Genomic DNA, 12,019 nt, shown 5'->3' with positions numbered 1-12,019 from the left:
CTTCCAGTCTGGTGATTAGAACGGTGTCAGTTGAATCACTGAGATACCACAAATATTGGGAGCCTACCAGGAGGAAATGACGTCACCCCTCTGGCCATTGATCCTGGGGCTCTATGAGGCACGTCCTTAGAAGACCAGGAATGTGATTTGAGATACTTCTATTTTTTGAACATCTTACAAGGGGTTCTTAGAGCAGTGTTTTTCAAACCATGGCTCTTGACTCACGTGAATTGTGAAATGAATATTTTTAAAAGAAATAAAATTGAATAGAATAATAGAATAGAGTGGAGTCCATCATGTGCAGTAAGGATGGCATCACTCCAAGAACCTTCCACATCAATTATGTATGTCTGTGTGTACTGGGCACCATGTAACATGAATGTCTTTCTGTGGGCCATGGTCAAAAATGTTTGCAAAGCCACTGCTGGCTGGGTGTGGTGGCTCACCTCTGTATTCCCAGCACTTTGGGAGGCCAAGGTGGGAGGATCACGTAAGCCCAGGAATGCAAGGCTGCAGTGAGCTATGATTTCACCATTGCACTCCAGCCTGGGTGACAGAGTAAGACTCTCTCTAAAAAGCAATAATAGTAAAGAGAAGCCATTGCCTTTGCAGTTTCAGGACCCCTAAGAGAGCCATTAGCACAGGTCACCAAAAAGAAAACACAGCCCTGAAAACAGCATAAAAACTCAAAACAAGAAACAAGCCCAAGAAAATGGAAGTCAACATAGGGTAATGCAAACTCCACACCTCAGCATGAATAAAAAGTAGTAGGAATAGCAATAGAAAGGATGGCAAATCTTTATCCTACAATAATTTATCTTCATTCATGGTGAATAAAAGATATGACAATGGCAAACAAGGAACGATGGCATCCAAGAAGAAAACAACACCAGTCTGAAAGGACTTTAGAAAAGCAGAAAGACTGCAATTCTGACCAGCCATCTATGAGAGTTGCTACCTAGAGAGAAAAGATCAGCAGTTAAACAAGACTATGCTTGCAGGAGTCTCAGGTAATTAGTTGTGTTTCTGTCTCTAAATTAACAGTTACTGCATTGTGTTGTTTTTACTCTTTGCAGGTAATTACTTCTGTTGTTTTCTAAAGTCATGAGTTAAGGAACACTGTCAGGAATGTTTCATGAAAATGCCTGATATGGTGGACCTAATTTGTTTTCCAGAATTTACCATGGGAATGAATGCCCCCTAAGCCAGGACTCCATCACCAGTACCCTGGTACTAACCGTTTTACACATAGCACCCAAACAGGAAGTGGTCCTGGACAAGAACTGCATGCTGTTTGCATAAGCCATGTTGAGTGGCTCCAGAAAATTTAATGATCAGATGCCACAAAACAATATCCTGTAAACATTTGTTCAGTATTTATTCAGGTAAGAAGCTGAGCTGTGGAATCCTCTGCTGCCAAACTCACATACCCACTCAGCAAATGCAAAGTTGTAGGGTTAACCCGACCTGTCCCTTTGAAGGTAGTTTAGCTAACACATAAGCCTGGCCCTTGCCTCAAGCAGCTTCTAACCAATAGAGGATTTTCCCTGAGGTAAATTCTATAAAATAAAATTCTCTCCATCTTATCACATTTCCAGTGATTGTCAAGTTCCTCTTTTAGTTAGACCCAGCCCAGCCTGCTCCTGATCTCTCTCTTTCTCTACTTTCTCAAGTGTCCCTACCACTTGGGTAAAGTCCTTGTTCTAGCCTTTGCATGAAACAAGAGAGTCGCTGATTGTCAATGGTCCACAGTAAACTTCCCATCACCACCAAGGTGCCAAGGTCGGACTATTCTCTCCTCCACCCACAGATTCTGCCCTGCTACAATTTCATTACCCCCTTGATATTTGCTTGACCAAACCTTAGCTACATAAAAATGTTTACAATAGAAAAAGGATAAGCTATGACACATGGAAGTTCTAAAGAAAGCCCTTAGCTATTACCCTCCTTGGGGAGGCTGTATTTTCTGAAATAAAACAAAATCCTCTTTTAAAAAAAATCCAGGAAAGTATAAAACTACTTAAGTAAATACCTAAATGAGCTTTGAAAAAAATCCTAATGCTAAGAAAGATCTTTGTCAAATTCATAGCAATTGAGTCAAATTTGTCTACTCTTGTAGACAACTATTCTCTCGGTGTGTTTAGCTACCTGGATTCTGCCACCACCACCACATGTGCCCAGTCATTTATTCAGGGAACTGCTCCTTCTCCACTCCAGTTGAACCTGGGTCAAGCTACTAATCAGATGCTCCAAGCCCCCACCAGAGGAATGGACCAATGGCAGTGGGGGGCTATCACTGAGATTGTTTGAAGCCTCTTGGGTAAAGAGGCAGATGGATGTGCACTGGGAACCATAGTGGCTCTCTTCCCTATTTGAACCAAAAGTCTATCTGAAGGAGAAGAGGAGGAGGGCAACTCCAAGTAACAAACAAACCCAGGAAAGAAAGAGCAAGCTGATGACCTTGTATGAGTTTCTGAATAGAGTTGTTTCTGAAGCCAGACTTCCCAGCCAACGTGTGAGCACTACATTGCCTCTTGGCTTAAACTAGGTGGCGTTGAGTTTCTGTCACTTACAATCACATGAGTTCTGTCTGAGGGTCCTTGTATATTTCTTCACTCTAAGCCTATGGCTTACTCTGACAGATATATCCATACTACTTGCTCAACTTCTCTGAGCCTAGACTCATTTACCATGTTTCCTCCTCTAGAAAGCCTTCTTTGACCTTCCAGGGAAAGACAAGCATATTCTCGCATTTTCCCAGAAGGCCCTGTGCCTGCCTTTTTCCAGCTCTTCTCTCCTGGTCAATCTCTCCCTTTAGACCACAAGCCTCTGAAAAGACTGATTCGCCCTCCTTTTTACATCTTAGGTCCAAAGCTGTGCGTGGCACATGACAGATATTCAGTAGAATTCCACCAAGTAATGTTTGTTAAATGAAAGCCAAAGAACTTGCCAATATGGGACATTCAGACAAAGAAATAGCTCTCTATAGAACTGCCACTAAATAATATCCTCTGATTTAAAAATGATAGGTTAAACACAAACATCTCCCTGGTGAACTACAAAAGTTGTGGACCTATTTTCTTTCCACCTTCATCGACTCTGTAAGAATCAGGAAATATCATTTACAGCTAATTTTTAATTAATGTTTCTATTTGCTCAACAAATATCTATTGAGTACTCAATATTAAACTCTATAAGTTCAAAAGTGAAATTGTCACTATTTATGTCAGCCATCCAAAACTGAACTTATTCCATCATGCCATTGGATGAAGGAAACAAGGTTTACAAAATGGGATACAGGCCGGGTGCGGTGACTCATGCCTGTAATCCCAGAACTTTGGGAGGCCAAGTTGGGCAGATCATGAGTTCAAGAGATGGAGACCATCCTGGCTAACAGGGTGACACCCTGTCTCTACTAAAAATACAAAAATTAGCTGGGAGTGGTGGTACATGCCTGTAGTCCCAGCTACTCAAGAGGCTGAGGCAGGAGAATCGCTTGAACCTGGGAGGCAGAGGTTGCAGTGAGCCGAGATGGCACCACCGTACTCCAGCCTAGTGACAGAACGAGACTCCATCTCAAAAAAAAAAAAAAGAAAAGAAAAAAGAAAATGAGATGATACATGCAGATCAATACTTCTATTTTCTTTCTTTGATGCTTTTAGATCTTCCAAATTCTTTTAGAATTTTCAACACTGTAAAAACTGTGTCTGTGGCTATTCTCTGATTTTGCATTCTCAGAAGCCTAGAAGTAGGCAAATTAAGGAAGATAATTTGCATCCACCAAAGTTGACAAAACTCACCATAAGGTTTGCAACCTGTGAAGTCTGTGGTGAGCCCTAAGATTTTTAGCCCATGAAGTACAACTGGCATGTTTTCGCTGCTGCCATTTCAAGGCAATAGCAGAAGTCTGAAAAGTGTCTTCATAAATCTGTCCATAAAACCAGATAGTTATCTCCAGGATTTCACTATGCCGATCATGTAACCAGATTCATCTGCTTATCAACCCACTCATCATTATCTATCACTACATCTAAGTGAGAGTTGCACAGATCTGGAATATTTCATCAGGGCAAAGGTGTCTTAGAGGAGAGGAAAACCCTAGGGGGACCATAGTTATGTCCTTTTTTTTAAATGACAGACTAACAGACACTTCTGGCGATGGCAGGGTGACCATTAACACAATGGTAAGTACAGATAGTAATAGATTCTAAAGATCGCTCTGCTCCTTCAGCCAGAGGACAAGTGATTATCAAAATTAACCCAAGCAAAATGAATGCAACTCTAGGTAAAATAAAACCCCTCAGGAGCTGTCCAGGAAAATCAGAGAAAATTCTATGTTCCCATGGACCAGTACACCAAGTTTTGAATGTTTTCTCAACAGATAATTCATAGTTGTAATTCTGCTGTTAAATGGGCCAGCAGTTCCCAACGTGTGGTTGAATAAGCCCTATGGGTTCCCAAACTAGGCTCAGGGGGATGAAAGGTTCTCTCTTTTCCAACTACATAGACATGTGAGGCCACCACAGACAGAATGCAGACATGAGAATTCAGCTGTTTCCACTTAATCCAGACAGTAAAGAGACATGTAAAATAGAAAACAAGGCCATTCTTCTCACTAATTTTACTTTGGGAAACACAATTATTTCTCATAAAAATATATTAGTTCTGTTACTTCATGTGTTTTAACTTATTACAATGACATTTAAATAAATTTTAAAATAAACATTTTTAAAGCATTCTATTTAAAATTCCAGTGGAGTAAAAGTAAAAGCATAATACACATAAACAAAAGCAACTGTGGTCCTTAGTAATTTCTAAGAGGGTAAAAGGATCCTAACATCAAGAAGCTTGAGCACTACTGAAATATACATTCTAGCTAAATTTTTCAGTATCATTCCAAATAGTTTGAAGTCTCTTCTTTTTTCTTTTTTTTAAGTAGAGATGGCATCTTGCTATGTTGCCCAAGCTGTTCTCGAACTGCAGTGTAAGGGCTCAAGCGATCCTCCATACTCGGCTTCCTAAAGTGTTGGAATTACAAGTGTGAGCCACTGCACCTGGCACCATAAAGAAAACACAACCTTGTAAACAGTAAAAGTACTCAAAATAAGAAATGAGCCAAAAAAAATGGAAGTCAACATGGGGCGATGCAACCTCCACACTTCAACATGAATACAAGGCAGCAGGAGTAGCAACAAAACAGATAGCAAATCTCTATCCTATCATAATTAATCTTCATTCATGGAAAAGATATGGCTCTTAAGAATAAAGGACAAGCCTGTTTTCTTAAGCTTGTTTTCTTTATTCTTTATTTTTTTCTTTTTTATTATTTTTTGCTTGTATGTTTGTTTTCAGAATCACCATCTGCTCTGATTTCTTCTTCTTTTATTTTTCTTTTTTTTTTTTTTTTTTTTTTGAGACAGGATCCCACTCTGTCGCTCAGGCTGGAGTGTGGGTGGTGCGATCTTGGCTCACTGCAACCTCTGCCTCCTGGGTTCAAGTGATTCTCATGCCTCAGTCTCCAGAGTAGCTGGGATTACAGGCATGTGACACCACACCCGGCTAATTTTTTGTATTTTCAGTAGAGACAGGGTTTCACCATGTTGGCCAGGCTGCTCTCGAACTCCCACCCCAACCTCCCAAAATACTGGGATTACAGGTGTGAGCCACTGTGTCCCTCCTAATCTAATTTACTCTTAATTTTATGTTTCATCAGTTCACCAAAGAGTAAACCAATACAGGAATCTTACCAATTCAACAGATTAAGTCACAGTAAATAAACAGTGGTTGAGAGCCTACTAAGTGCAAAGCATTACGTAGGTACACAAAGACCACGGCAGAGATCTATGTGCCCAGTCCTTTCCTGGAGATATTTGCTCTGTAGTAAATTTACAGTATGTAACGCATACAACATTTTCCTGGATTTAGATCAACCAGGTGGAAGGGTTCATCTCTGAGCACATCCAAGAGAAATGACAGAATTTCTTAGAACAATGGATTCTGTCACTTAAAATAGGAACCTGATTATTTCTTTCCAGTACTTGGTAAAGTGTGTGGCTTTTCTTTACCATGTTGATAGATGCTCTTTTTAATCATAAAAAGACAAGCCGAAACACCAATTCCTAATTTCAAATAATATCAGCACACTTCCCATTGACGTGCCCATTGCAAGTGGCTGTGACGTAACCTCTGATTGCGTATAATGCTCAGTTGTGTTACTTCAAGGGTACTGGAAGATCAGAAAGTAACTATGCAGAAAACAAACAGGAAATACAAAGAAAAACAGTCTGGGAACAAAATTTCGTCGCTGGGGTCTTTCAACCATGTGTCAAATGTCTATAGAACTATGTCCCACCTGAATCCAGGAGAGATTTCACAAAATCCACCTAAAACACAGTCTGCACTTGCCCATTCATTACCGTGACAGCAAAAATATTACCTAAAGGTGACTACCCACCCAGAAAACCTTTATACGCCTTACAAATATGTCCTATGAATTTCTTTAAATGTGTAAAAGAAGGTTAATAATTTTTTTCTTTATTATTTAGAGATGGGGTCTTGCTCTGTCCCCCAGGCTGGAGTGCAGTGCCATGACCTTGGCTCACTTCAACCTCAACCTCGCAAGCTTAAGCTATCCTCTCGCCCCAGCCTCTCAAGTAGCTGGAACTACAGGCACATGCCACCTCAACTGGCTAATTTTTGTCTTGTTTCTCCAGAGATGGAGTCTCATTATGTTGCCCAGACTGATCTCGAACTCCTGGGCTCAAGCGATCCTCCTGCCCCAGACTCCCAAAATGTTGTGATTATAGGTATGAGGCACTGCTCATGGTGGTTAATTATTTTTCAGACAAATTATGGGCAATTAGCAAATTCTAACCAGTTAGTTGTAACTTACATTTTATTTTATATTATTAGAGAAATAAGTTCTGCCAATGCTTCTTTACAGATTTGGATTTTATTTTATTAAAGAAACAATTTGTGGATGATTTCTAGAAACTTCACCATACTCTAGGATAATTATATAATTTGAAATCATTTCAGATAATTTTGTATGGACAGAATTAAGGGAAAAGCAGTTTGTGCCTCTTGATTTTTGTGTAAAATTATTGTTTATTAAATATAACTGTTTAATAAACGTAATCAATTAGGTGATAAAAGCTTTCCACATATTGGGTGCAATATTTGGCTTGGTGTTAAAAATGTACGGGTAACTACCTTGTTTATTAACTGAATTTTAATGGCACAATTGTTAAGAAATTATAATCAGACAATAAGCCCCATTCATATCTTCTGAACAAGGTAACTTGTTATTTTAAGAGGTTTTCCATAGAAATATGATCAGTCTTGGAAATATAGGATGAAATTCAGTTAAATCTCCTTCTTCCTCCTCTTCTTTTCCTCAACTTCCTCTCCCTCTTTCCCTCAACTTCTCTTTGCTATGTCTCCTTTTCTCTTCTCTCAGTTCATCATTAAATAATATTGATGTGCGCCCTTTGCCACATGATAAAACCTCAAAATTATTCTATGTGCCTACCTGGTTGGCGATTGGTCCCTGTGCCACATTCACAGTGAGAAGATAAGCTCTTAGGCTAAATCTTGGCCAAAGACTGGCACATAAGCAAAAATCACTTCTTACATCAAATTACATTTTTTTGCAGCTCTTTGAAATTAGTGGGACCTCATAAACGTTTCATGCCATTGATGGCGAATGCCATCAAAGACTTAAGGTAAGATGATTTTTTCAGCTCTGGAATGCTACCAGCAGAAGGCCGGATTATACTTCCTGAGCCAATCAGAAGAGCACAAACTTTTCCATTGTTTGAGAGCTTTTCCTCAAGTCTCAAAATACTGGGATTTCTGTCATGTTTCTAAAAGCTCAGTGATGCTCAACGTCGGTAATCATCAGAGAAATGCAAATTACAACCAGAATGAGATATCATCTTGTAGCCAGAATGGCTATTACTAAAAAGTCAAAAAATAACAGATGCTGGCAAGGTTGCAGAAAAAAAGGAACACTTATACACAGTTGGTGGGCATGTAAACTTGTACAACCTCTATGGAAAACAGTACGGAGAATAAAAAAACTAAAAATGGAAACACATTCAATCCAGCAACCCCACCACTGGGTATCTACCCAAAGGAAAAGAAATCAATATATCAAAAAGATACGTGCACTAATATGTTTATTTCAGCACTAGTCACAAAAGCAAAGCTATAGAATCAACCTGTAGGTCCATCAACAGATGATCAGATAAAGAAAATGTGGTGTATATATACCATGGAATACTATTCAGCCATGAAAAAGAATGAAATCATGTCTTTTGCAGCAATGTGGATGGAACTGGAAGCTGTTATCTTAAGTAAAGCAAATCAGAAAAAAGAAAGATAAATACTGCATGTTCTCAGCCGGACATGGTGGCTCCCACCTGTAATCCTAGCACTTTGAGGGGCCGAGGTGGGCAGATCACGAGGTCAGGAGATTGAGACCATCCTGGCTAACTTGGTGAAACCTCATCTCTACTAAAAATACAAAAAATTAGCCAAGCATGGTGGCACGTGCCTGTTATCTCAGCTACTTGGGAGGCTAAGACAGGAGAAATGCTTGAACCCAGGAGGCAGAGGTTGCGGTGAACTGAGATCGCAGCACTGCATTCCAGCCTGGGTGACAGAGCAAGACTCTGTCAAAAAAATTTATATATATACTGCATATTCTCATGTGTAAGTGGGAGCTAACTAATGTGTACACATGGAAATAGAGCCTGGAATGACAGACACTGGAGGCTAGGGAAGGTGGGAGGGTGAGAGGAGGTGGGAGACGAGAAATTACATAATGGGTATAATGTACATTATTCAGGTGATGGATACACCAAAAGCCCACACTTCACCGCTACACAATATATCCATGTAACAAAACTACACATGTACCCCTTAAATTTATACAATAAAACATAAAATAACTCACTGATGCACTTTCATAGCCCAGAATTGGCCGAGCTCTTTCAATTATGTCTATGGAGGCAAATGGAAACACGGAATTAAATCTAAAAAAAAAAAGTCACATCAAAAGCAGTAGACTGACCCTCCTTCCACTTACCCAATGCACTGAGACGCAGACGTACTAAGTCAAGCCTGGAGCTCCTACCACTTCCAAAATAAAATTTTTCTATACTTAATAGCTGATACTTGTTTTCTGAAACATTTTCACAAAAAGGAAATTTGAAGCAATTTTCTAAAGAGATCAGAAAGAAAATAATTTTAAGGCCTGAAATTTCTGGACATAATATGCCAAAGCCGTTTACTTTCCAAATGATTTAAATGAGGGATTCAATTTTTTTTTTTTTTTTTTTTTTGCTCGGATAGAAACATCTCTGAAATTTTTTGTTGTTTATGTCTTCAGTATCACAAGTATGCTATGAAAAAAAATTAAATCCTGTATCAAACAACCACAATTTAAATATTTATTTAAACACCTACTATGTGTCATCCGTGGTATTAAACAGAATGGTGCATAGAACATGCTTAGAACTTTGCCTACAGTTCATTGCTTCTTTGCTAAAATCACCATACGTTTCTTTCTTTTTTTTTTTTTTTTTTTTGAGACGTAGTTTTGTTCTTATCGCCCAGACTGGAGTGCAATGGCACAGTCTCAGCTCACTACAACCTCTGCCTCCTGGGTTCAAGCGATTCTCCTGCCTCAGCCTCCTGAGTAGCTGGAATTACAGGCGACCGCCACCAAACCCAGCTAATTTTTGTATTTTTAGTCGAGATGGAGTTTCACCATGCTGGCCAGACTGGTCTCGAGCTCCTGACCTCAGGTGAGCTGCTTGCCTCAGCCTACCAAAGTGCTGGGATGACAGGCGTGAGCCACTGCACCCCAACTTCTTTTTTAAATAAATCTTTAAATTCAAAATCATGTATTCATCCTAATGTGATAAAAATCTTAGAGTTGAAATGGACGTTAAACGTCATGTAACCTACTCTTTTAACACGGTCAAATTACCTAACGATTTTCACAGATGACAATACTGTACTTTTATAAAGGCCATTTTGCAATTATAAAATCAATTATAACTGACCTATGGAAATATCTCTCAAGTGAATTTCTAAGTCCTTGAATCTCATATTTTAAAATTTGTACATAAACCCGTTAGCCAGGAAGCGAGGATTGAATTACGCCTATTGGATTTTTTTGGCAGCAGGCTCGTCTTTTCTGAGCAGTGTCCTGCCAAAATCTCCAACTCCCACCCGGTGTCACTCCTCAGAAAGCCATCATATCTTTTATCAGTTGACTAAACAAGAAACCGACTAAAATCAGTTTTTTCAATCAGGTAAGCAACTTGGAACATTTAAGAGATAAGTCACTGCATATTTCATTATTATTATAAATTAAAGTGCCAATACGCTATTTATAGAACACAACAGAAATAGGTTCCATAAAGAATATTTACTTCCGAAGACTGCTTCAGAGCTTATATGGCAATAATCTATTTTACCTATGCCTTTGCTTTCTTGTTTTGTCTGCTTGGAACTCTTTTTCAAGCCCAGTGAGACCCCCTCCTCCTTTGAATATGACTATCCTAAAGCATTCTCGGATTCCGCCAAGACACTGCTAAGCACACACTCCTCTGATCACACATATTCACTGCAGTCCTTACCACATAGTTCTGTAATCATCATCTCTTACTCATCTTTCTATCCTTAAGTACCTGATACTGTTCCTCTGCAACAGAAATACCCCCTGAAACTCCTAAAGCAGCAGCTCTGCAAGTGTGGCCCTGGGACCAACAGCACCATCTGATTCTCTGTATCACCTGGGAACGTATTGTAAATGCACATTTCCAGGCTCCACCCTGAAACTACTTGAATGAGAAACTCTGACGCGTGAGCCTGTAATCCCAGCACTTTGGGAGGCCGAGGTGGGCTGATCACCTGATTTAGGAGTTGGAGACAAGCCTGGCCAACATGGTGAAACCCCATATCTACTAAAAATACAAAAATTAGCTGGGCGTGGTGGCGTGCCTGTAGTCTCAGCTCAGGAGGCTGAGGCACGAGAATCACTGGAACCAGGGAGGCGGAAGTTGCAGTGAGCCGAGATTGCGCCATTGCACTCCTGCCTGGGCAACAGAATGAGACCAGACCCTGTCTCAAAATAAAGAAACTCTGGTGGGGGTCGGCGAACAGTGAGGAAGGGACAGCAACGTGGGTTGTAAGTAGCTCTCCAGGTCATTCTAATGCATGCCAAAATGAGGGCTTTATATCTCTGAAAGAAAATGTCCTAGGTGGGGAAATGCTGTGGATGCGAGAATTCTCAGCCTTTTTCCCTGGGCTTTAATCTTGTCCTTGGGATTCTACCACTGTGACCCCACTTGCTGCTATCACATGGCTTTTCCTTGAGAACTCTTGACTATCAGCAACAAAGGAGGATGGTGTGTCTTTCTTTATTCCCATTAGTTTAGCTGGCACAAGTCACGATTTTCAGACTTTTCTAAATGCAAAGAAAAGCAAAGGCTTGAAAAGGAAGAAAGAATAGGAAACAAACCACAGTGAAATTTGCAGAGCAGCTGATCATCCTGCAGTTAACTTTAACCAAAGAGAATGACTGTCCTATTCCATGTCCTTTCTGAAAAAGCAGCAATTCTGATATCCTAGAATTCCAATGTGGCGTGACATGTGGCATTCTCAGATACCCTGCTGGCCAAGTCATGTTCCCGAACGCAGCATCATAGAGCAAGCCCACCTGGGTGACGCAGAAGTAGCTCTGGAGATACAGACATCAGGGGGTCTGCCTGAGCAGTAGAGAGATTTTTGAGCAAGTTATTAGAGTTTTTAGCCTCTCTTTTGGCTTCCATAAAATTGAGATAATACCTTTTACACATTATCTAAGAGCTAAATAAAATAATCTCTGAAAAGGTACTTTATAAGCTGCAAAGCGTTAAGGCATCATGTCATATCTATATGATAGGTGTGATATAATGTATCATATATAGAGAGATATTATATATAGTTACATAAAATCTATACA

This window comes from Macaca mulatta, chromosome 9 (assembly GCF_049350105.2).
Source record: "Macaca mulatta isolate MMU2019108-1 chromosome 9, T2T-MMU8v2.0, whole genome shotgun sequence".
Classification (NCBI taxonomy): Eukaryota; Metazoa; Chordata; class Mammalia; order Primates; family Cercopithecidae; genus Macaca; species Macaca mulatta.
Note: the sequence above shows the minus strand (reverse complement) of the source record.